Raw genomic sequence first — 27,744 nt, 5'->3', positions numbered from 1 at the left:
TACTACTGGGGGTTCTGAGAGACCAGTGTGAGTGTGGGTGGACGACACCTGAACCTACGTCCAGAAGTCTCATGGACAGTCTCTATTCTTTTATCCACTCCCCTTTTCCCCAAGGGGCATAATTACATAGCTGTGTTTTGGTTTACACTGTGTGTTGTGCGTTCTGGAGAAGAGGGGGGAATCGCTTCTATCCATCGTTCCTGCTGACATCTCTCAGAGGTTAGTGGTATAAATCCATTGACATCATGACAAATATCTTGTATACCCTACGATTCATGGGTTACCCTTTAGCCATTGACCACTTGAAGTTGCCTTTTACTTGTTAGCAGACTACAGTAACCTTTAACATGTTTTCATCATTCCACAAGATTGTACGTCCGGTTCCCTTAGGGGATACCATATATAATGGTCTATACCTGCTATAATATTTGGTATCCCCTGTTTCTTGGGTTAGAACTTACCATGATTCAATTTGACATAGTCTTATGTTGGATGAGTTAGCACAGTACTTGTATGCCAAATAGCGTCCTTCCTTTTGCTTTCCAATATCGTTTACTATCAGGATACCAAATATTATGGCTCACGCATTGCTGTAATACCTCGTATCCCCTACGTTACATGGGTTACCCTTTCGCCGTTGGCCACTTGAAGTTGTCTTTTATTTGACAGCAGACTACAGTATCTTTATACATTTTTTACATCATTCCACAAGATTGTACTTCCGGTTCCCTTAGGAGATACTATATATAATGGCCTCTACGGCCTATAATATTTGGTATACCCTTTGTATCTTGGGTTAGACCTTACCTGGATTCAATTTGACATAGTCTTATGCTGGATGGGTGAGCACAGAGTTTCTATGATGAACATAACCCTTCCTTTTGCTTTCCATCATTGTTTACTAGGGGATACCAAATGTTGTGGCTCACGCATTGCTGTAATATCTCGTATCCCCTACGTTTCATTGATTACCCTTTAGCCATTGGCCACTTGAAGTTGTCTTTTATTTGATAACAGACTACAGTATTTTTTTTATATTTTTTACATCATTCCACAAAATTTTTCCTTCTGGTTCCCTTAGGGCATGGGTACTCACAAACTTTCTCTCGGGGGCCAAATTTACAGTGTGGTTTGTGGCTGAGGGCCGCACCGGTGGGGGCGGGGTCAGAGGGGGAGGGGCGGGGCTAAAGCAAACAAAAATTGTGACCATGAGGTAAAACACAACTCCCTGCAGCAGACACCTTCGTCCACTGAGCCACCAGACCCAGCATACACACATCTTTCTCTCTCCCTCCTTCGCTCTCTCTCTTCCTCTCCCTCTCCCTCTCTCTCTCCCTCCCTCTCCCTCTCCCTCTGTCTCCCTCCCTCTTTCTCCCTCCCTCTGTGTCTCCCTCCCTCTGTCTCTCCCTCCCTCCCTCCCGGTGTGTCTCTCTCCCTGTCTCCCACTCTCCCTCTGTCTCCCTCCCTGTCTCCCACTCTCCCTATGTGTCTCCCTCCCAGTCTCCCACTCTCCTCTGTGTCTCCCACTCTCCCTCTGTGTCTCCCTTCCTGTCTCCCACTCTCCCTCTGTGTCTCCCTCCCTCTGCCTCCCTCTCTCCCTCATTCTGTCTCCCTCCCTCCCTTCCTCTGTGTCTCCCTCCCTCCCTCCCTTCCTCTGCGTCTCCCTCCCTCCCTCTGTGTCTCCCTCCCTCTGTGTCTCCCTTGTGTCTCCCTCCCTCTGTGTCTCCCTCCCTCTGTGTCTCCCTCCCTCTGTGTCCCCCTCCCTCTGTGTCCCCCTCCCTCCCTCTGTGTCCCCCTCCCTCCCTATGTGTCCCCCTCCCTCCCTCTGTGTCCCCCTCCCTCCCTCCCTCTGTGTACCCCTCCCTCCCTCTGTGTCTCTCTCCCTCCCTCTGTGTCTCCCTCCCTCCCTCTGTGTCTCCCTCCCTCTGTGTCTCCCTTGTGTCTCCCTCCCTCTGTGTCTCCCTCCCTCTGTGTCTCCCTCCCTCTGTGTCCCCCTCCCTCCCTCTGTGTCCCCCTCCCTCCCTATGTGTCCCCCTCCCTCCCTCTGTGTCCCCCTCCCTCCCTCCCTCTGTGTACCCCTCCCTCCCTCTGTGTCTCTCTCCCTCCCTCTGTGTCTCCCTCCCTCCCTCTGTGTCTCCCTCCCTCTGTGTCCCCCTCCCTCCCTCTGTGTCCCCCTCCCTCTGTGTCCCCCTCCCTCCCTCCCTCTGTGTCCCCCTCCCTCCCTCTGTGTCTCTCTCCCTCCCTCTGTGTCTCCCTCCCTCCCTCTGTGTCTCCCTCCCTCCCTCTGTGTCTCCCTCCCTCTGTGTCCCCCTCCCTCCCTCTGTGTCCCCCTCCCTCTGTGTCCCCCTCCCTCCCTCCCTCTGTGTCCCCCTCCCTCCCTTTGTGTCTCTCTCCCTCCCTCTGTGTCTCCCTCCCTCCCTCTGTGTCTCCCTCCCTCCCTCTGTGTCTCCCTCCCTCTGTGTCTCCCTCCCTCCCTCTGTGTCTCCCTCCCTCCCTCCCTCTGTGTCTCCCTCCCTCTGTGTACCCCTCCCTCCCTCTGTGTCTCTCTCCCTCCCTCTGTGTCTCCCTCCCTCCCTCTGTGTCTCCTCCCTCTGTGTCCCCCTCCCTCCCTCTGTGTCCCCCTCCCTCTGTGTCCCCCTCCCTCCCTCCCTCTGTGTCCCCCTCCCTCCCTCTGTGTCTCCCTCCCTCCCTCTGTGTCTCCCTCCCTCCCTGTGTCTCCCTCCTGCCCCCTCTGTGTCTCCCTTCTCCCTCCCTCTGTGTCTCCCTCCCTCTGTGTACCCCTCCCTCCCTCTGTGTCTCTCTCCCTCCCTCTGTGTCTCCCTCCCTCCCTCTGTGTCTCCTCCCTCTGTGTCCCCCTCCCTCCCTCTGTGTCCCCCTCCCTCTGTGTCCCCCTCCCTCCCTCCCTCTGTGTCCCCCTCCCTCCCTCTGTGTCTCCCTCCCTCCCTCTGTGTCTCCCTCCCTCTGTGTCCCCCTCCCTCCCTCTGTGTCCCCCTCCCTCTGTGTCCCCCTCCCTCCCTCCCTCTGTGTCCCCCTCCCTCCCTTTGTGTCTCTCTCCCTCCCTCTGTGTCTCCCTCCCTCCCTCTGTGTCTCCCTCCCTCCCTCTGTGTCTCCCTCCCTCTGTGTCTCCCTCCCTCCCTCTGTGTCTCCCTCCCTCCCTCCCTCTGTGTCTCCCTCCCTCTGTGTACCCCTCCCTCCCTCTGTGTCTCTCTCCCTCCCTCTGTGTCTCCCTCCCTCCCTCTGTGTCTCCTCCCTCTGTGTCCCCCTCCCTCCCTCTGTGTCCCCCTCCCTCTGTGTCCCCCTCCCTCCCTCCCTCTGTGTCCCCCTCCCTCCCTCTGTGTCTCCCTCCCTCCCTCTGTGTCTCCCTCCCTCCCTGTGTCTCCCTCCTGCCCCCTCTGTGTCTCCCTTCTCCCTCCCTCTGTTTCCCCCTCCCTCCCTCTGTGTACCCCTCCCTCCCTATTTGTCCCTCTCCCTCACGCTGTGTCCCTCTCCCTCCCTCTGTGTCTCCCTCCCTCCCTCTGTGTCCCCCTCCCTCCCTCCCTCTGTGTCCCCCTCCCTCCCTCCCTCTGTGTCCCCCTCCCTCCCTCCCTCTGTATCCCCCTCCCTCCCTCTGTGTCCCCCTCCCTCCCTCTGTGTCCCCCTCCCTCCCTCTGTGTCCCTCTCCCTCCCCTGTGTCTCCCTCCCTATGTGTCTCCCTCCCTCCCTCTGTGTCTCCCTCCCTCTGTCTCCCTCCCTCTGTCTCCCTCCCTCTGTCTCCCTCCCTCTGTGTCTCCCTCCCTCCGTGTCCCCCTCCCTCCCTCTGTGTCCCCCTCCCTCCCTCTGTGTCCCCCCTCCCTCCCTCTTTGTCCCCCCTCCCTCCCTCTGTGTCTCCCCTCCCTCCCTCTGTGTCTCCCTCCTGCCCTCTCTCTGTGTCTCCCTTCCCCTCCCTCTGCGTCCCCCTCCCTCTGTGTCCCCCTCCCTCTGTGTCCCACTCCCTCCCTCTGTGTCTCCCTCCCTCCCTCTGTGTCTCCCTCCCTCTGTCTCCCTCCCTCTCTGTCTCCCTTCTCCCTCCCTCTGTGTCCCCCCTCCCTCCCTCTGTGTCCCCCTCCCTCCCTCTGTGTCTCCCCTCCCTCCCTCTGTGTCTCCCTCCTGCCCTCTCTCTGTGTCTCCCTTCCCCTCCCTCTGCGTCCCCCTCCCTCTGTGTCCCTCTCCCTCTGTGTCCCCCTCCCTCCCTCTGTGTCTCCCTCCCTCCCTCTGTGTCTCCCTCCCTCCCTCTGTGTCTCCCTCCCTCCCTCTCTGCCCCCCTCCCTCCCTCTCTGTCCTCTCACGTGTGTGTGTGTGTCAGCCCTCAGCCCGGGCTGAGACAGCTTCCCCGGCCACGCGCACACAGCCCCACCAAGTACTTCATGAGTCTTTAAAAGGCCATTTACATGGTAATTAGGCTTTGTTGAATTTCACCTCTTAGGCCCCTGCAGCTCCCCTCTGACAATCACTGGAATCCCCCGGGCCCCCACAGAGCAGAGTCTGAGTCCGCGCTGCTGCGGCTGTATTTGCGAACACTATTTAATTTATTTATTTTTAAACACAGGTCACAGGTGTCTGCAATGTCCGCGGGCCGCCCAGGAAGGCTTGCCGGGCCGCCACCGGCCCGCGGGCCGTACTATGAGTACCCCTGCCTTAGGGGATACCATATATAATGGTCTATACTGCCTATAATACTTGGTATACCCTGTGTTTCTTGGTTTAGAACTTACCGGGATTCAATTTGACATAGTCTTATGTTGGATGTGTGAGCACAGTACTTCTGTGCCGAATAGCGGTCTTCCTTTTGCTTTCCAACATCATTTACTACGGTGGAGACCAAATGTTATGGCTCACACATTGCTGTAATATCTTGTATCCCCTATGTTTCATAGGTTACCCTTTAGCCCTCAGCGAATTGAAGTTGTCTTTTATTTGAGAACAGACTACAGTACCTTTTCATATTTTTTACATCATTCCACAAGATTGTACGTCTGGTTCCCTAGAGGGACACCATATATAATGACCCATACTGTCTATAATATGTGGTATCCCCTGTGTTTTCTGGGTTAGAACTTACAAGGGTTCAATTTGACATAGTCTTATGTTGGATGTAAATGTAAATGTACATGTATTTATATAGCGCAAATCACCGACCCGGTATCTAAGCGCTTGCTTGGTATTCCCCTGTGAGATACCCCGGCAGGGTATCCACAAGGTGAAATCCAGGCATCCCGCCGCGAGGGGCCGTAGTGGAGATTAAGCAAGCTATTGCCCAGAGTCGTAGAGTGTGACCCCGTGAGTTGAGTAGGCACCGGAGCGAGAATTGTCGAGTCCGTGGAATTTTTGAGCCCGAGACCTGCCGAGGCGGGGAATCGAACCCTGGTCCACGGCCGATCTCAGCTTCCGGGTCTGCCGCCTCTAACCACTGAGCCACGCTTCTCCACTTGGGTGGGTGAGCACAGTACTTCTTTGCCAAAGAGTGGCCTTCCTTTTGCTTTCCAACATCGTTTACAATGGGGATACCCAATATTATGGCACACGCTTTGCTGTAATGTCTCGTAGCCCCTATTTTCATTGGTTACCATTTAGCCGTTCACCAGTTGAAGTTGCCTTTTATTGTATAGCAGATGGCAGTATCTTTTAGGATTTCTTACATGAATCCTACAAGATTTACATCCGATTCCCTTCAGGGATACCAGATGTAATGGCCTTTACCAGCTTTATTATCTGGTATCCCCTGTGTTTCTGGTGTTAGACCTTACCAGTATTCAAATTGATATGGTCTTATGTAGGATGGGTAAACACTGTATTTCTATGTGGTTCAGAACCCTTCCTTTTTTTCCCAACATTGTTTACTATGGAGATACCAAATATTATGGCTCACGCATTGTTTTAATATCTTGTATCCCCTACGTTTCATCGATTACCCTTCAGCCATTGGCCACTTGAAATTGTCTTTCATTTGATAACAGACTACAGTATCTTTCCATATTTTTTACATCTGCGCCTTTAACTAGGCCGGGTCACCCCCTTGCCTCCCACGCCTGCCGCCGCCTGCCTCCTGCTTGCTGCCGCTGCTGGGCCGCCCGGATCTCCCCCTGCCTCCCACGCTTGACCCAGGGATACAGAACCACCGCCGGACGCCCAGAGGTTCCCGCCGCTTCCTCCCTGCGGCCCCGCCCACCACCAGCCCATTGGCCGCCCCGCTCACGCCACCCAGCTGACCCGCCCACCCGGCTCCTTACTTATGACGCCCCCAGAGCGACCGCGCAGCGGACGCGCGCAGCGGGAGCACCGATTGAGCGCCGAAGGTGCGCCAAAGGTAAGCCCGTCTGCGCCCGTCCGCGCCTGGACCGCGCCCAGCGCCAGGACCCCCGGCCACCACCGACGGAAGCCGACCCGACGGACCTACGACGCCACCGACCTCAACGCACTCAACACCGGCCGAATCCCGGGCTCCTACCGAGCCACACCGAGACGCACCCACGGACCCTTCAGCTGCCACTCCTGCAAGTTCACCTGCAACCGGACCCACGCCACACCAACACCCACCAAGCCGACCTCCAGCAGCACCCACCTGAAGTGCATCCTGATCAACACCCGCTCCGTCCACAGACACGCCGTCCAGCTCTGGAACCTGCTCGACACCACAGACCCAGACGTCGCCTTCCTCACGGAAACCTGGATGAACGCCTCCTCAGCGCCCGACATCGCCATCGCCATCCCAGACGGCTACAAGATCATCCGGAGGGACCGCGTCAACCAGACAGGAGGAGGCATCGTCATCATCCACAGGAACACCATCCGCATCACGACCAACACCGACGACACCCTCGCACCCGCCGAACACCTGCACTTCCAGATCCACGTCAACCCCAAGACCACCCTCAGAGGCACCCTCATCTACAGACCCCCGGGACCACGTACCCAATTCAGCGAGGACATCGCCTACTTCATCAGCCCACACGCCCTCCCCTCCGCCGACTACATCCTCCTCGGGGACCTCAACTTCCACCTGGAGAACAACAACGACCGCAACACCACCACCCTGCTGGACAACCTCGCCAACCTCAGACTCAAGCAACTGGTGACCACCCTCCCACTACGCCGGACACACTCTCGACCCGATCTTCTCTTCCAGCAAGGACATCGCCTTCAGCCACGCCACAGGGATCCACTGGACGGACCACAGCTGTGTTCACTTAAGCTTCAGTAGGACCAGGCTCCACCATCACCAGCAACAGGCTCCCCGCAGAAGCTGGAACAAGATCACTGCAGACCAGCTCGCTACTTCCCTGAACAAGAACCCTCCCACCAGCACAACAAACCCCAGACAAGCAGCCACCAACCTCGCGAAATGGATCAGCGACTGCGCAGACGACCTCGCCCCGCTGAAGACCCCGCCGAGCAGACCCGGCAGCAAGAAAGCCCCATGGTTCAACGACGACCTCAAGAGCTCCAAGAAGAACTGCAGAGCACGCGAGAGAACCTGGCGCAGAGACCCAACACCAGACAACATGACTGCCCTCAAGCTCGCCACCCGAAAACACCACCAGCTGATCCACGCCGCTAAGAAAACCGCTTTCAAGGAACGACTGGACAACAACGCACACAACAGCAAGGAACTCTTCAACATCGTGAAAGAGCTCTCCAACCCCAACGCCGGAAACAACGACATCACCCCTTCGCAAAACCTCTGCAACTCCCTCGCCTCCTACTTCCACAACAAGATCGCGGACATACACAACAGCTTCAGCACTCAACCGACGCACGCCACGACCGAACCACCGCCCCCCACCACCACCCTCCGCGCCTGGACCCCGATCAGCACCGAAGACACCATCCGCACGATGAACTCCATCCACTCTGGATCTCCGACAGACCCCTGCCCTCACCACGTCTTCAACAAGGCCGACGCTGTCATCGCACCCCACCTGCGGGACATCATCAACACGTCCTTCGACATCGCCACCTTCCCGGAGAGCTGGAAGCACGCCGAACTCAGCGCTCTACTCAAGAAACCATCAGCAGACCCAACCGACCTCAAGAACTACCGCCCCATCTCGCTGCTCCCGTTTCCGCCAAAGTCATCGAGAAGACCATCAACAAGCAACTGGCCGCCTTCCTCGAGACGAACGGTTCCCTTGACCTCTCGCAGTCTGGTTTCCGGGCCAACCACAGCACCGAGACCGCCCTGATCGCAGCCACCGATGACATCCGAGCCCTGCTCGACAACGGAGAAACAGCGGCCCTCATCCTCCTGGACCTCTCCGCGGCCTTCGACAGTGTCGGCCACCGTACCCTAGTACAGCGCCTCAGCAACGTCGGAATCCAGGAGAAGGCACTGGAGTGGATCACCTCCTTCCTCTCCGGAAGGACACAGAGAGTCCGCCTCCCCCCGTTCAGATCGGAAGCCACCGAAGTCACCTGCGGCGTTCCTCAAGGCTCCTCGCTCAGCCCAACACTCTTCAATGTCTACATGAGCCCCCTCGCAGCCATCGCATGCCAGCACAACCTGAACATCATCTCCTACGCCGACGACACCCAGCTGATCCTCTCCCTCACTAACGACCCCGCCACCGCCAGAGCCAACCTACACGAAGGGATGACAGACGTAGCCAAATGGATGTCGCACAGCCGCCTGAAACTGAACTCGGACAAGACTGAAGTCCTCATCCTGGGATCCTCACCCTCCGCCTGGGACGACTCCTGGTGGCCCCCCGCCCTGGGCAGCGCACCCAAACCAACAGACCACGCACGCAACCTGGGCTTCATCCTGGACTCCTCCCTCTCCATGACCAGACAAGTCAACGCTGTCTCCTCGTCATGCTTCAACATCCTGCGCATGCTACAAAAGATCTTCCGATGGATCCCCACCGAGACCAGGAAGTCGGTCACTCAGGCCCTCGTCACCAGCCGTCTGGACTACGGCAACTCCCTCTACGCTGGAACCACCGCCAAACTCCAGAAGAGACTCCAGCGGATCCAGAACACCTCAGCACGACTCATCCTGGACATCCCCCGCCGCAGCCACATCTCCGGACACCTGAGAGACCTGCACTGGCTCCCGGTCAACAAGAGAATCACCTTCCGGCTCCTCACCCACGCACACAAAGCCCTACACAACCAAGGACCAGGATACCTCAACAGCTGCCTCAACTTCTACGCTCCCAAACGCCAGCTTCGATCGACCAGCCACGCCCTCGCCGCCGTCCCCCGCATCCGAAGAGCCACCACGGGAGGAAGGTCCTTCTCCTACCTGGCTGCCAAGACTTGGAACTCCCTTCCGACCCACCTCCGCCTGACCCAGGACCACCTCGCCTTCAGGAAGCAGCTCAAGACCTGGCTGTTCGAGCAGTAGCGGACCCCCCCCCCCCAGCGCCTTGAGACCCTCCGGGTGAGTAGTGCGCTATATAAATGCTCTGATTGATTGATTGACATCATTCCACAAGATTGTACCTCTGGTTCCCTTAGGGGATACCATATATAATAGCCCATGCCGCCTATAATATTTGGTATCCCTTGTGTTTCTTGGGTTAGAACTTACCACAATTCAATTTGACATAGTCTTATTTTGGATGGGCGAGCACAGTACTTCTGTGCCAAATAGTGGCCTTTCTTTTTCTTTCTAACATCGTTTACAATGGGGATACAAAATATTATGGCTCACGCATTGCTGTAATATCTCGTATCCCCTATGTTTTATTGGTTACCCTTTAGCCGATCACCAGTTGAAATTGCCTTTTATTGTATAGCAGATTACAGTGTCTTTTTGGAATTCTTACATGAATCCCACAAGATTTACATCCAGTTCCTTTAGAGGATACAGGATGTAATGGCCTTTACCAGCTAATATATCTGGTATCCCCTGTGTTTCTGGTGTTAGAACTTACCAGTATTCAAATTAATATGGTCTTATTTTGGATGGGTGAGCACAGTATTTCCTTGAACAATAGCCACCTTCCTTTTGCTTTTCAACACGGTTTACTATCGGGATACCAAATATTATGGCTCACGCATTTCTGTAATATTTCATATCCCCTACGTTTAATGGGTTACTCTTTAGTCATTGACCACTTGAAGTTGTCTTTTATTTGATAGCAGGCTACAGTATCTTTTCAGATGTTTTACATAATTCCACACGATTTTACATCCGGTTCCCTTGGGGTATACTAAATATTATGGCTCACTCATTGCTATAATATCTCGTATCCCCTACCTTTCATGGGTTACCCTTTAGTCATTTGCCACTAGAAGTTGCCTTTTACATGATAACAAACTACAGTAACCGTTCACATTTTTCATCATTCCACAAGATAGTACATCCCGTTCCCTTAGGGGATATAATGGCCAATACCGGCTATAATATTTGGTATCCTCTGTGTTTCTTAGTTTAGAACTTCCCAGAATTTAATTTGACATCGTCTTATGTTGAATGGATGAGCACCATACTTGTATGCCAACTAGAGGCTTTGCTTTTGCTTTCCAATATTGTTTACTATGGGGATACCAAATATTATGGCACACGTATTGCTGTAATATCTCGTATCACCTACGTTACATGGGTTAGCATTTAGCCACTGATGACTTAAAGTCGCTTTTTCTTTGATAACAGACTTCAGCATTTTGTCAGATTTTTTACATCTTTCCACAAGATTTTACATCCGGTTCGCTTAGGGGATACCAAATATAATGGCTTTACCAGCTATTATATCTGGTATCCCCTGTGTTTCTGGGGTTAGAACTTACAGTATTCAATTTGATATGGTCTTATGTTCGATGGATGAGCCCAGTATTTCTATGGCAAAGAGCAGCCGTCCTTTTGCTTTCCAACATCATTTACTAGGGGGACACCAAATATTATGGCTCACGCATTGCTGTAATATCTCGTATCCCTGATGTTTCATGGGTTACCCTTTAACCATTGACCAATTGAATTTGCCTTTTATTTGATAGCAGACTACAGTATCTTTTCACATTTTGTACATCATTCCACAAGATTTTGCATCCGGTACCCTTAGGGGATACCAAAAATAATAGCCTATACAGCCTATAATATTTGGTATCCCCAGCGTTTCTCGGGTTAAAAGTTGCCAGTATTCAATTTGACATCGCCTTATGTTGGATGGAAGAGCACAGTATTTCTATACCAAATTGCACCCTCCCTTCTGCTTTCCAACATCATTTACCAGGGGGATACCAAATATTATGGCTCACTCATTGCTCTAATATCTCGTATCCCCTATGTTCCATGGGTTACCATTGAACAATTGAATAGTTAGAATTGCTTTTTGTTTGATAGCAGACTACAGTATCTTTTCACACTGTGTACATCATTCCACAAGATTTAGCTTCCGTGCCCTTAGGGGATACCAACTATAATTGCCTATATGGCTTTTAATATTTGGTATCCCCAGTGTTTCTCAGGTTAGAAGTTACCAGGATTCAATTTGAATGTGCCTTATGTTGGATGCATGAGCACAGTATTTCTATACCAAATAGCACCCTTCCTTTTGCTTTACCACATCTTTAATTAAAGGGATGCCAAATATTATGGCTCACACATAGCCATATTATCCCATAACCCCTATGTTTCATGGGTTACAATTTAACCATTGACTAATTGAATTAGCCTTTTATTTGATAGCAGACTACAGTTTCTTTTCACATGTTGTACATCATTCCACAAGATTTTGCATCCGGTACCCTTAGAGGATACCAAATAAAATAGCAAACAGGGCCTATAATATTTGGTATCCCCATCGTTTCTCGGGTTAGAAGTTACCAGGATTCAATTTGACTTCGCCTTGTGTTGGATGCGCGAGCACAGTATTTCTATACAAAATAGCAGCCATACTTTTGCTTTCCAACATCGTTTACTATTGGGATACCAAATATTATGGCTCAGTCATCGTTGTAATACCTCTTATCCCCTATGTTTCATAGGTTACCCTTAAGCCAATGACCAATTGAATTTGCCTTTTGTTTGATAGCAGACTACAGTATTGTTTCACATTGTGTACATCATTCCACAAGATTTACCTTGCGTACCCTTAGGGGATACCAACTATAATAGCCTATATGGCATATAATATTTGGTATCCCCAGTGTTTGTCGGGTTAGAAGTTACCAGGATTCAATTTGACTTCGCCTTATGTTGGATGCGCGAGCACAGTATTTCTATACCAAATAGTACCCTTCCTTTTGCTTTACTACATCATTAACTAAAGGGATGCAAAATATTATGGCTAACACATAGCCTTATTATACCATATCCCCTGTTTCATGGGTTACCTTTTGAGCCATTGAATAGTTGAAATTCCCTTTTGTTTGATAGCAGACTACAGTATTTTTTTTCACAATTTGTACATCATTCCACAAGATTTTGCATCCGGTACCCTTAGGGGATACCAAATATAATAGCCTATACGGCCGATAATATTTGGTATACCCAGCGTTTCTCGGGTTAGACGCTACCAGGATTCAATTTGACTTTGCCTTATGTTAGATGGAGGAGCACAGTATTTTTATACCAAATAGCACCCTTCCTTATGCTTTCCAACATCATTCACTGTGGGGATACCAAATATTACATTTCACGCATTGCCATAATATTTTGTATCCCTATTGTTTCATGGGTTACCCTTTAGCCATTGACTAATTGAATTTGCCTTTTATTTGATAGCAGACTACAGTATTTTTTCACATTTTGTACATCATTCCACAAGATTTTGCCTCCGGTACCCTTAGGAGAAACCAATTATAATAGCATAGACGTACTATAATATTTGGTATCCCCAGGGTTTCTCGGGTTAAAAGTTGCCAGTATTCAATTTGACATCGCCTTATGTTGGATGGAAGAGCACAGTATTTCTATACCAAATAGCACCCTCCCTTCTGCTTTCCAACAACATTTACCAGGGGGATACCAAATATTATGGCTCACGCATTGCTCTAATATCTCGTATCCCCTATGTTCCATGGGTTACCATTGAATAGTTGAAATAGCTTTTTGTTTGATAGCAGACTACAGTATCTTTTCACATTGTGTACATCATTCCACAAGATTTACCTTGCGTACCCTTAGGGGATACCAACTATAATAGCCTATATGGCATATAATATTTGGTATCTCCAGTGTTTCTCGGGTTAGAAGTTACCAGGATTCAATTTGACTTCGCCTTATGTTGGATGCGCGAGCACAGTATTTCTATACCGAATAGTACCCTTCCTTTTGCTTTACTACATCATTAACTAAAGGGATGCAAAATATTATGGCTAACACATAGCCTTATTATATCATATCCCCTATGTTTCATGGGTTACCTTTTGAGCCATTGAATAGTTGAAATTCCTTTTTGTTTGATAGCAGACTACAGTATGTTTTCACAATTTGTACATCATTCCACAAGATTTTGCATCCGGTACCCTTAGGGGATACCAAATATAATAGCCTATACGGCCTATAATATTTGGTATCCCGAGCGTTTCTCGGGTTAGAAGTTACCAGGATTCAATTTGACATTGCTTATGGCTCACGCAATGCTGTAATATCTCGTATCCCCTGTTTCATGAGTTACCCTTTAGCCATTCACTAATTGAAATTGCCTTTTGTTTGAATGCAGACTACAGTATCTTTTCACATTTTCCTACATCATTCCACAAGATTTTGCATCCATAGCCGTAGGGGATACAAACTATAATATCCTTTATGTCCTATAATATTTGGTATCCCTAGTGTTTCTTGGGTTAGAAGTTACCAGGAATTAATTTGACTTCGTCTTATGTTGGATGCGGGAGTAGGTATTTCTATACCAATAGCACCCTTCCTTTTACTTTCAAACATAATTTACTTGGGAATACTAAATATTATGGCTCACACATTGCCGTAATATCTCGTATCCCCTATGTTTAATGGGTTACTCTTTAGCCATTGGCCAAATGATTTTGCCTTTTATTGGATAGCAGACTACAGTATAGTTTCACATTTTGCACATCATTCTACAAGATTTGGCCTCCGGTACCCTTAGGGATACCAAATATAATAGCCTATATGGCCTATAATATTTGTTATCCCCTAGGGTTCTAGGGTTATAACTTTCCAGGATTCAACTTGGTGTGGGTGAGTTTTATGTTGGCTTGGTGAGTACAGTATTTTTCTGCCACCCTTCCTTGAATTTTGTAACATCTGTTAGTATGGGGATACCAAATGTTGAAAAAAAATTTAAAAAAATTCATTAATTCATTCAAATGTTATGGCTTTTGCATGGTCTGTAATATATTGTATCCCCTACTTTACCTGAGTTACCCTTTAGCTATTGACCAACTAAAGTTGCCTATTATGTGATAGGACGTGTGAGAAGCCAGGTCAGTATATGGTGCTCACTAATGTAAGTGTAGCACCCTGCACTAACATGGGCGACCCTAATGGTGATTATTGGGGTTTAGATAATCATAGAAAGCTCTCTAAGTGGGAGCTGTGGAGAGCAGCTTTCAGGCTAAGTCTTGAAGGAATGTAAAGCAGCTTGTTTTACCAGTCTATAATCTCATATAATGTCCAAATGAAAGGAGAACCGCACCAGGTATATATAAAATATATATATTTATTCTAAACACATCCCCCTAGTCTCTTTATGAGGCTAGTGGCAAAAGTACACAAGTAAACGTATTCAACACACAGGAAATTAGCACAATATATGATTAGCCCTAGGGGCGTCACAAACCATATACTAAGAAAGTGGTATATGAAACCAAGACTGACATAGGTACAAGGCCTAGAGCCTTTAGAACCTCTGGGACCACCAGGAACCACCCACGGTAGTGACAGAGGGGACCCACGAGGGACGCGTGCAGTGTCTAAACACAGCCGCGAATCACCATTAACTTCTATGGGGAAAGTCGTTGTTGGAAAATTACAGATTAAGGACACTTAGGAGTGGACTTGGAGGAAACCCCTTGAGAACTAGACAGTTCGAGAGACAAGACCCACGGGAGCACAGGAGTACTCATGTTACCTCACCCAGGGAAGCCGTGTGCATAGGTGTCTTTTGGTGTCGGGTTTTGTCGTTGTTTCCTATGGCGAGCTGTGAAGAAGAGCTGCAGGCGACCAAGTGGAAAGTGCCCGGCAAGGAGACGATGCCAACTAATGTCGGGTGATTTCAGGTGAAAAAGGTGAAGCTTGACTCTTCAGCCACGAGGACCAGGAGGTCTTGATAACAACCAGGAACTGGATTTGAGCTGTCCCACAAAGAATGCCGAGTGCTGCAGCGTCGGTATCCAATTGAACCCAATAAGCCTTGGCAACAGCAACCCACACAGAAAGTAAAGATTGGCTTTGGTGCAGACCAGCATGGTCTGAGGGACTCAGCCTTTGGAGGGGAGTCATGGCACGCCTGGAGCAACCAGGAAAGCCCAAGAAACAGAAGAGTTACCTTCGTGGGGACCACCAGTAGACAGACTAACAATTGTGAAGGGTCCTCGAGCAGAAATGCTGGAAGTGGGCCCACGGATCACTTGTGGAGTGAAGGTCCACAATCTTCGGTGCAGATGGTGTTCAGGGCTTGGACTACAAGTAGCCTAATGCACAATTTTGGGAAAGCTGGGGAAGTAGGTGCACTAGTAAATGTGCACAGTGTCCAGGAGTTCCGGTCCCATGTCTCTCGTGATGGCTACAGGTCTCAGCTTTGCTGGGATCTCGAGTCAGCCTCGGAGATGTCTGGAAGTCCATGTCCTGTGTCACAAAACCTTTGGGTTCTGGTGGGAGCCTTGGAAATACAGACCAGCAAGATGCTTTGTTGGTGCCTGTTTGAACAGGGGAGTCACTCCTTTACCCCAAGGGAAATTCTTCCATCTTCTAGTTGAACTAAAAGTGTTGAAGTTCCAGGATATATGTCGCAGAGTTTCGTCTAGGGTAATCTAAAGTCCTAAGGACTGGGTTCCTATACTTATGCTAAGTTTAGGGGTTGGACTTACTCTCGGGTCCCACCTATGGGAGGACCCAGGATGGGGGTGGTTACACCCCTTTCCCTTTGTCCAGTTTCACACCAGATCAGGGGCTGAGTGCCCTTGCAACCGATTTGAACTGGGATATGCACATGGACACCATGTGTGCCCCCAGCACTGTCTGAAAAGCATTCTATGAATGCACCCACCCAGCCCCAATACACTAAAGCCTGTCTGTGAGGTGGTTACACCTCCCTGTGACAGGAAACCTATTGTCCTAGCCTTCCCTGCCAGAGTTTCGCCCAGCAGCAGGAGGTCAGACCCGTGTCTGTGGCATCCAGTCAGTCAAAATACTTTATTCGGTTCATAACAAAAACCACAAAAGTATACATAGGTCCAAAAAAGGGAAAGGACATTCAAATGCAATATGGCTAACTAACAATAACAGCACATCGACTAAGGAAAGAAATGTAACACAAACAATTTGATTTAAATAACAATGAGTTTAAAAACCTACACATTTCATCTCAATTAAAAATTCAAAAATTGACACTATAAAAAGAATATTATCTAAGACTAACTAATTTTTTCCTCAGTCTCATTGCTATATTTAAAAAAGTAGCAACATTAAAAATTTCCCACGTATTGGTCAACAGTTGGAGATATAATAAGGCAGGTTTCACTTGTTTGAACCTTTTATCCTTCAAAAGGGGTACAATTAATTTTTTCCGTATATCCTTAAAAAAACCACAAAAGAACATGAAGTGAGCAGTGTCCATTATAGAGAAACCATCGCAAGTGCATATATTCAGATCTGTGGCCTTAGTCCAACAGGGGCGCCCTGAAATAAGTAGATGAATTTTATTTAATCTAAACTTGGTTAATAAATATCTGTGGTTTGCATTATTAACAATCTTCAGATATAACTCTAGGTCATTGTCTGATGTTACAATTAACTGGTGGGCTCTCACAGTAGGCTTACTCAATTCAAAGCCCTCTCCATCCATCTCTCTGTGCCGTTTAAAGGCTGACTTGACCCAATTTATGTCTCCTTTGACCAGTTTAGATGGTTCCTCAAATATTTCTGGCCGCCCCAGTAAGACTGCAACCTTTCTAACATTGCTTAACCACGGAATGGACTGCCAATGTTCTAATTTAAGACAATCCGCCAGAATCTCATGATTCACATCTACTTCTGGATTCAGCCAGACCGTAATCCACTTTAAAAGGGGCGCGATAGCAATCCGATCTTCTAAATATCCCATCCCACATTCTTGGTGAACTATAAAACCTGGAGTCGATTGTGGTACAGATAAGATAGACTTTAAAAATTTGTCCTCAGCGACCTGTAACTGCTTAACGTTTTTAAAACCCCATAGATCTGCGCCATACATAGCTATGGACACACATTTTGCGTCATAGACCTTTAACACTGCTTGTAACGGCTTTACCCCCTCGTTTGCGGGAGAAACCCAGAACAGCAGAGATGGACCGTACAAATGCAATTCTTTTCTCGGACAGTTGAGGAAGCCAGGTGGAACTTTCATCGAAAACAACCCCAAGGTATGGGAATTTGGTTACCCTAGTTAACTTATTCCCATTACAATGGAGTGACATAAGCTTCCTATGCCCGCCCTTTGTACCCACAGCCATGACGTGAGATTTGGTATAATTAACGCTAAGATCCAAGGAAGACGTAAACTCATAAAAAGCATTTAACAGACTTTGTAGACCTACTGGTGTACACGCTATAAGAGCGGCATCATCCGCATATAATAACGCGGGAAGACAAAACTTACCCGCCTTTGGGATATCCTTACAGGCGGCACCCAAAACACTAGCTAGCTCATTAATATATGGTGTAATTAATAAAGGAGCTAAAATGCAGCCTTGTCTGACCCCATTAGTTATACCAATCTTCCCCGTGCAATTCCCTTTACGGTCATATCTTACCGTGGCTGTGAGGTCCCTATGAAGATCGGCTAAAAAATATACTATGCTTTCGTCAAGGCCCATCTTTAAAAGCTGATCCCATAGCTTGGACCTGTTTACCCGGTCAAAGGCCGAGGACAGGTCCATAAACGCTATGTACAGGCAGCCTTGCTTCACTAGGGTATACTTCCCAATCAATAATTGGAGGTTAAGGCACTGATCAATGGTACTGCGCCCCTTTCGGAACCCGTACTGTAAAGCTGACAGAGCGTTCGTGTCCTCGAGCCAGTCAGATAATTTACACAGAACCACTCTGCCCAGGACCTTCACCGCAGAATCTATAAGGGAGATCGGACGGTAATTACTTGGCTCTCCCCTATTCCCTTTTTTGAAGATGGGTACAATTACCGACTGTGACCAAGTCGTTGGGATGCCAGTTTTAGAAATTCTATTAAAAACATTGGATGAAACTTGAGACCATATTGCTATGTTAGACTTAAAAATATCGGCTGGTATGCCATCCGGGCCGGGGGCCTTGTTGCTTGTCATTTTACAGATGGCTTCTGTTACCTCAGCCTCGGTTACTACTAAAGTATATTGACGAGTAACCCCTATGGTTAAATCGTCAACCCCTACGGACACATGTTCATAAACTGACTTAAAATGATAGAACCACTTATCCTCCTGTATACCACAGTCTAAAACATTATTACTTAAATCTACAAAGTAGGGTTGATTTATCACAGCCCAAAATTTAGCGCTGTTTTTTATAACATCAATAAAGGTCAGTTCTGCCCAAGCATCTTCCCTAATCTCCCGCCTCCTCTGTTCAACTGCTGCTTTGTAAGCTTTCCTTAAAAGCGCCACACATTTTCTGTCAACAGGCTTACATTTCAGGGCCTCCTTCAGTTTGCGGTTGGCTACTGAGCAATTATGATTGAACGAGCCAACTGGCCCTGCTTCTTTAGCTTTTCGGGATGCTTTAAGTCAGACAATATCTGCTGGCAGACCTTTTGGAATGCCTCCACTACCTCGCTATCCCCTGCTTCCTTGTCCATACATGTATGCAACTCCACCCCCCTACTATTTAAGAGATTGCCTAAAAAATCCTCAGGAATGATTTTACACCATTTAATTCTCCGTGCCTGATCTGTGGCCCGAATATCTTGTTTATCGACCCCGTTCAGTTGCGTCCCGGATCTACTAAAAATACCTCCAACACTCAAAAAAACGGTATTATGGTCACTAAAAGGAGACCAGACGGGGAAATAATCTACCAAGTTGTTCCCTAATGTTAGGCTTGTAAAAATAAAGTCAATGGTTGACCCACCACCATTTCCCTTAAAAGTTGGTATGTTCACCTCGTCCCCCATGGGTAACATTAAGCCATTTTCAGCTAAAATATATTCCAATAAGGTCCCCTGCTCCGTATGCTCAAAATGTGAGTCAACCTGTTCGATGGGAGCAAAGGGATCATTGGACGGGCATTTATCTGGGCATCTATGGATATTAAAGTCCCCCAATAGTATTAATTTTCAGACAACTCCCTATAGTATACTAAAAAGGAGTGTAAAGCTGGTAAATTACTGGTGGGGTAGCTCTATCGAATGAGTTATAAGAGTTGACAATCAGAACATTATAAGCCCCTTTGCAGACGATTTTAACTACCAAACAATAGGGGGAGCCAGAATTATTCACCGTGTGTTTTCCTAAAATATTAGCTGCCACTAGAGTTACCAGCCCTCCCCTAGCTCTTCCTCTAGTAGTAGGGACCGCGGGGAGAGAATAGGTGGTGTATCCATCCGTAGTAAATGTGTTATTTGTGTCCCACGTCTCCTGCAGGGCGATGATTTTTGCCGTTCCCAAAAATTCCCTCCAAATGGGGTCATCTACTTTGTTTCTTAACCCTGCAATGTTCCATGTTCCTATCTTGATATATCTATTATCTCTAGGGACATCCTTACCCCCTGGGCTATTTTCTAAATCTTTACTATTCCCAAGCTCACAGGCGATATTAGGCAGTACCCTAATATCCACACCTAGGTTTGCGGGGGAAACGGGGTTGGTCTTGTTCCCTTTACCGGTTCCTAGTGCTGTTCCCGCCTCTTGTCAATCAACCCAGCGCAAATCGGACAGGCAGTCATACTGGTTTGACATTGGGATGTTATAAAGATTATCTAAGGGATGGGGGATTTGGGCATGATTGTGAGCGTGACCGACATTCATCCCACTGCCCCTAAACCTATCTACGTGATAACTAATGTCACGGCTATGTCTACCTCCTCGTCTCTGGGCTGAGATCCACCTCTCCTCACCACCCCTATCCCAGTTATAGATGTTCCTTTCCCTAGGTGTCTCTTGGCTTATTTCTCCTCTATGGTGGTTCGACTCTTTAAGCCAACTCCATCTACAATCCTGCTGTTCGTTGGGCATGTAAAAATAAGAGAGGGGCCTGGCCGTAACCGAAGTACCTTTATTATCTTTACGAGGATTCCCCCGACAGACATAATCCGCCATACGAGGATCCTCAAAGGTCACTACAATACAGTCTCCCTGGATTCTTTTCTTATTATGTCCTACCCATGGCGTTCTCTCCACCATTAGGATATTACCACGAAGGTTTGGTGGTAAAGGGTGATTGTTCGTTAACCAGTGGCATACCTTGTTTTTGAGTGCCTGAAAAGTTTCTGTATTAGGGGGACCAATTCTGTGACCCCGTCAGGATAATCACGTAAGAAGAGGCATCTGGGGGTAGATGAATGTTTCTCCGTGTCAGATTCTTTTGGGTTGTTGCAGGACCAATATTTATAGTGGGGATGGCAGGGTTGTTCGGGTCAAATTGGTCACTAGACTTGTTTACTGTTGGGGTTTGGGTGCTAACTTTGTTGATCGGGTGATTGGGGGGGTTTAATGTCAGATTCTTTGGCGTCCTATTTTTTACCCCAGCTGTGGGCTTAGCCGCGGGTCGAGGTTTACTGGCTGGAGCGATGTTGTTAGGGACCCTGTTAGCAAAGCTACTATCATGAAACCTTATGTCCTTATGTATGTCATGGAGGACTTTTTCGATGCCATGAAGCCTGGCTTCTAGAGGAGCAAGTAAAGTTTTAATGATTTTAGTTATAGTGCAGCCTATGGGCTCCTCCTCCCCTTTAGCCATCCCAGTTGCATCCTCCCTTAACGTATCAGCAATGATACTATCCTCAAGGATGTCCGCCATGGAGTCATCCAGGATCGTATCATCGATAATAGCAAGGGGTAGGCTGGCAGCCTCTAAATGAGCTACTACCGCCCCGGTTTTCTCCCCAATGGGTTCAATACCCAAGACTTTCGACTCTACAGGTCCTCCCTTCTCATTTAGATCATTACTAGTTTTCCTTGTAGGGTCAACACGAGCTTTAGGGTGACCGCCCTGCTCCACTCAGAAGCGGTCGCTCCCCTCACCTCCCCTCTTGGTGGTATCGTATGCTGATTTGTGCAATTGCAATTATTATTTGAATTACAAGCTGTGCAGCGCTCGATAACGCTTCTTGCCTTGCATTCCATAACGCTAGCGCTTTCATTGTGGTGCGCTTCGACATTTGATTGCTTGTAGCGCTTTGTGGTGTTGATTAAGGCAGCGCTCTACAACTGCAGCCGTGAAAGAATATTTCCCCCCATAGCGCTTCCTTATTCATTGAGCTCTTGTTGTTGGAGCATTTGTTGACATTACAGCCATTTTGTTTTGATTCCTTGGCCCGTCCCAGACCCTCCCTGCACCTAGATCCCGCCTCCCAGCTGCCCCACCCACCCACAGAGTTACAGGCTGCGCTCGCCCTCGTGGAAAGCTGTGACCGCCCTGCTCCACTCAGAAGCGGTCGCTCCCCTCACCTCCCCTCTTGGTGGTATCGTATGCTGATTTGTGCAATTGCAATTATTATTTGAATTACAAGCTGTGCAGCGCTCGATAACGCTTCTTGCCTTGCATTCCATAACGCTAGCGCTTTCATTGTGGTGCGCTTCGACATTTGATTGCTTGTAGCGCTTTGTGGTGTTGATTAAGGCAGTGCTCTACAACTGCAGCCGTGAAAGAATATTTCCCCCATAGCGCTTCCTTATTCATTGAGCTCTTGTTGTTGGAGCATTTGTTGACATTACAGCCATTTTGTTTTGATTCCTTGGCCCGTCCCAGACCCTCCCTGCACCTAGATCCCGCCTCCCAGCTGCCCCACCCACCCACAGAGTTACAGGCTGCGCTCGCCCTCGTGGAGAGCTGTGACCGCCCTGCTCCACTCAGAAGCGGTCGCTCCCCTCACCTCCCCTCTTGGTGGTATCGTATGCTGATTTGTGCAATTGCAATTATTATTTGAATTACAAGCTGTGCAGCGCTCGATAACGCTTCTTGCCTTGCATTCCATAACGCTAGCGCTTTCATTGTGGTGCGCTTCGACATTTGATTGCTTGTAGCGCTTTGTGGTGTTGATTAAGGCTGCGCTCTACAACTGCAGCCGTGAAAGAATATTTCCCCCCACAGCGCTTCCTTATTCATTGAGCTCTTGTTGTTGGAGCATTTGTTGACATTACAGCCATTTTGTTTTGATTCCTTGGCCCGTCCCAGACCCTCCCTGCACCTAGATCCTGCCTCCCAGCTGCCCCACCCACCCACAGAGTTACAGGCTGCGCTCGCCCTCGTGGAGAGCTGTGACCGCCCTGCTCCACTCAGAAGCGGTCGCTCCCCTCACCTCCCCTCTTGGTGGTATCGTATGCTGATTTGTGCAATTGCAATTATTATTTGAATTACAAGCTGTGCAGCGCTCGATAACGCTTCTTGCCTTGCATTCCATAACGCTAGCGCTTTCATTGTGGTGCGCTTCCACATTTGATTGCTTGTAGCGCTTTGTGGTGTTGATTAAGGCAGCGCTCTACAACTGCAGCCGTGAAAGAATATTTCCCCCCATAGCGCTTCCTTATTCATTGAGCTCTTGTTGTTGGAGCATTTGTTGACATTACAGCCATTTTGTTTTGATTCCTTGGCCCGTCCCAGACCCTCCCTGCACCTAGATCCCGCCTCCCAGCTGCCCCACCCACGCTCCACCCCCTCCACTATCCATTTATGACAGATGTCCCAACACGCAGCGTCCACGCCGAAGGTGCGCCAAAGGTAAGCGCGTCTACGCCCGTCCGCGCCTGGACCGCACCCAGTGGAAGACCCCCTGGTCCCCGCAAACCGCACTCCTCCCGCATAACGTATGACGCCTCCACCCTCTTAGCACTTAACCCCGGCCGACTCCCTAACTGCGCCCAAGCAGCACCAGGACTCACCCATGGACCCTTCAGCTGCCACTCCTGCAAATTCACCTGCATCAAGACCCACACCAAACCAACAAACACCAAACAGAGATCCAACACCAACCACCTTAAATGCATCCTTCTCAACACCCGCTCGGTTCACAAACACGCCATCGACCTTTGGAATCTACTCGACACCATTTCTCCGGACATCGCCTTCCTAACAGAAACCTGGATGAATGCCTCTTCAGCTCCAGACATCCCCATAGCCATCTCGGACGGCTACAAGATCATCCGTAAGGACCGCACCCTTCAAACAGGAGGAGGCATCGCCATCGTCCACAAGAACACCATCCGCGTCTCAACCAGCTCTGAAGACAATCTCGCTATCGCCGAACACCTTCACTTCCAGATCCACACCGACCACAAGACCACACTCAGAGGCACCCTCCTCTACAGGTCACCAGGACCCCGTACAAAATTCAGCGAAGACATCACTGACTTCATCACCCCACACGCCCTCCCCTCGGAAGAATACATTCTACTGGGAGACCTCAATTTCCATCTGGAAAAGAGCAACGACAGTAACACCACCACCCTTCTGGACAATCTCGCCAATCTCGGACTCAAACAACTTGTTAACACCCCCACACACTATGCAGGACACACACTCGACCCTATCTTCTCTTCCAGCAAGCATATCTCCTTCACTCACACCACACCCCTCCACTGGACGGACCACAGTTGCATCCACTTCATTTACAATAAGACCACAATCCACAACCTCCCTCAACCAACTCTGCAAAGAAATTGGAACAAAATCACCATCGACCAGATCTCCACATCGCTTCTTCAAAAAACCCCTGCCTATTCAACGAACCCTAACCAAGCCGCCATCAACCTCACTCAATGGTTAACCCAAACCGCCGACAAACTAGCACCTCTGAAAAAACATCAAATCAAGCAAGGAAGCAAGAACGCCCCCTGGTTCAACGATGACCTCAAGAAATCCAAGAAGCTCTGTCGTTCCCTTAAGAAAACTTGGACAAAAGACCCAAACACTATCACCCAAGCCGCCTTCAAAAACGCCACCCGCAAACACCACCAACTAATCCGGACAGCCAAGAAATCAGCACTCAAAGACCGACTAGACAACAACGCCCACAGCAAAGAACTTTTCAACATCATCAAAGAATTCACCAACCCCACCGCCAGCTCAAACGATATCACCCCCTCTCAAGTCCTCTGCGACTCCCTCGCCTCATTCTTCCATGACAAAATCGCCGACATTCATAACAGCTTTGACAACCAACCCGTAAACCAGTCCACCCCACTCACCTCTGAACCTGTACCTCCTCCGAATAACCTTTTCGACTGGAACCCAATCACCACAGAAGACACCATTCGCCTGATGAACTCCATCCACTCAGGATCCCCTACAGACCCATGCCCCCATCACATCTTCAACAAAGCAGACTCCATTATCGCACCCCATCTCCGAGACGCCATCAACTGCTCCCTCAACTCCACCACATTCCCAGAAAGCTGGAAACACGCCGAACTCAGCGCCCTTCTGAAGAAACCCACAGCTGACCCCACCGAACTCAAAAACTACCGCCCCATCTCGCTCCTCCCATTCCCTGCCAAAGTCATTGAGAAAGCCATCAACAATCAGCTCCGAGCCTTCCTCGAAACCAACAAATCACTCGACTCCTCACAGTCTGGCTTCCGAGCCAAACAAAGCACCGAGACCGCCCTCATCACAGCAACAGACGGCATTCGAACACTACTGGACAACGGAGACACAGTCGCCCTCATCCTCCTTGACCTCTCCGCTGCCTTCGACACAGTCTGCCATAGCACCCTGATATAACGCCTCAGAAACATCGGAATTCAAGGAAAAGCATTGGACTGGATCATCTCGTTCCTTGCTGGAAGAACTCAGAGAGTCCGCCTCCCCCTTTTAAGTCAGAGGCCACCGAAGTCATCTGCGGCGTCCCGCAAGGATCATCACTCAGCCCCACCCTCTTCAACGTCTACATGAGCCCCCTCGCAACCATCGCATGTCAACACAACCTCAACATCATCTCCTACGCTGATGACACTCAGCTGATCCTCTCACTCACCAAAGACCCAACCACCGCCAAAACCAACTTACATGAAGGAATGAAAGAAGTAGCCGAGTGGATGAAGCACAGCCGTCTGAAACTGAACTCGGACAAAACGGAAGTCCTCATCTTAGGTGCATCCCCTTCCGCCTGGGACGACTCTTGGTGGCCAACGGCCCTAGGAAAAGCCCCATACCGACGGACCTCGCACGGAACCTGGGCATCATCCTGGACTCCTCACTCTCGATGACCAGACAAGTCAACGCCGTCTCATCATCATGCTTCAACATCCTACGCATGCTCAAAAAAACATTTCTCTGGATCCCCACCGAAACAAGAAAAACGGTCACCCATGCACTGGTTACAAGCCGTCTTGACTACGGAAACACCCTTTACGCCGGTACCACCGCAAAACTGCAGAAAAAACTCCAATGCATCCAAAATGCCTCAGCCAGACTCATACTAGACATCCCCCGCACAGACCACATTTCCGTTCACCTGAAAGACCTTCACTGGCTCCCCGTCAACAAGAGAATAACGTTCCGTCTCCTCACCCACTCACACAAAGCCCTATACGAACTTGGACCTGATTGTCTCAACACGCGCCTTTCCTTTTACACCCCCACCCGCCTGCTGCGCTCGTCCAACCAAGCCCTCGCAGCTGTTCCGCGCATCCACAAAGCCACCATGGGGGGAAGATCCTTCTCCTACTTAGCGGCCAAAACCTGGAATTCCCTTCCCATCCACCTCCGCCTTACTCAAAACCACCTAGCCTTCAGAAAACAGCTTAAAACCTGGATATTCGATAAGTAAACCTCCCCCCCCCTTCCTCAAGCGCCTTGAGACCCTCTGGGTATGTAGTGCGCTATATAAATTCTGACTTGACTTGACTTGACTTGACTTTCTTACCTCCAGTGATGTTAGCATTAGTTTGCTTTCGTTTAGGGATTGGCCCCTCCCTCTTCCCCCTCCTTTGTTCATGTGTAGACACTACCAGAAGATCAACCTGAGAATTAAGCTGGTTGTGCTCCAGGCTAGTCTATGTTGGGTCGTGGATCGAGGGGTGGTGGGTCTGGTATGCTTGGTTGACTACGGTCTTTCTCATGGATATCAGCGAGGACCTGTACTGGGTTGGGTATAAGTAATGAAGTATCAGGTGTGCGGGCGGAACCAACAGGACCTAAAGACGATCTTCTAGCTATTGCTAATTCCTGGGAAACCCTCCTTTCCATAAGTACAATTGTTTTCTGCCTGCAGCAACCATACTTCTAGTTTCACGGCACTCCATGAACCTCAGCAGTGCAAAATTATCGCAACAAAATAGAAAACCTCTTTCTACAGCGGGCAACCAAGAGCCTTGGCCCAGTCCAGTCTCTTCCGGCCTCTGACGGAATACAACAGTCCCAAAGTCTAAAATATGAAAATACAAGGAACGATCGGTGGCCTAACACAATGCAATACAATTGTAAAGGGGGTGGCCCAACCCGACCTCTATCGTCCGCGGACAGCCTCAGGCGGCCCGCCCTTTGCCTGGGCTTCGTCCCGAGCTCCAACCCGCGGGCGTCCCGCGTGCGCGTTGTGGGCGCTCCTATTTGGCGCGGAGAGGCAGGAGGGGGCGGGAAGAGGACCAGCTGCGGCCGATCAGCGCCGCTGGGCAGGCTGGTCCTCGCAGTCGCGCCTCTGTCGGTGAGTGGGCCAGATGACTTTAACCAAATCCTTGCTGTTCAGAGTCCCAGCGTTAGCGTTGCCACAAGGGTCCAAATCCCACGAGCGGCTCCCGCGGAGCGGGGGCCGCGAGAGGTAGCGTAATGGTCAGATACCACAAAGGAGGCAGAAGTGTCCACAACAGGGTTCGCAACGGCAACAACCCTTCGGCGTAGCAGCAAAAAGGCTCCCAGTCAGGTACACACACTGCAGGTTCTTATTGATAGGAGGGGGTGGGAAGAGGACCAGCTGCGGCCGATCATCGCCGCTGGGCAGGCTGGTCCTCGCAGTCCCGCCTCTGTCTGTGAGTGGGCCAGATGACTTTAACCAAATCCTTGCTGTTCAGAGTCCCAGCGTTAGCGTTGCCACACGGGTCCAAATCCCACGAGCGGCTCCCACGGAGCGGGGGCCGCGAGAAGTAGCGTAATGGTCAGATACCACAAAGGAGGCAGAAGGGTCCACAACAGGGTTCGCAACGGCAACAACCCTTCGGCGTAGCAGCAAAGAGGCTCCCAGTCAGGTACACACACTGCAGGTTCTTATTGGCAGGAGGGGGCGGGAAGAGGACCAGCTGCGGCCGATCAGTGCCGCTGGGCAGGCTGGTCCTCGCAGTCCTGCCTCTGTCTGTGAGTGGGCCAGATGACTTTAACCAAATCCTTGCTGTTCAGAGTCCCAGCGTTAGCGTTGCCACAAGGGTCCAAATCCCACGAGCGGCTCCCGCGGAGCGGGGGCCGCGAGAGGTAGCGTAATGGTCAGATACCACAAAGGAGGCAGAAGGGTCCACAACAGGGTT

Source organism: Lissotriton helveticus, chromosome 7 (assembly GCF_964261635.1).
Source record: "Lissotriton helveticus chromosome 7, aLisHel1.1, whole genome shotgun sequence".
Classification (NCBI taxonomy): Eukaryota; Metazoa; Chordata; class Amphibia; order Caudata; family Salamandridae; genus Lissotriton; species Lissotriton helveticus.
The sequence above is the reverse complement of the archived record's forward strand: the minus strand, read 5'-3'. Positions refer to the sequence as shown.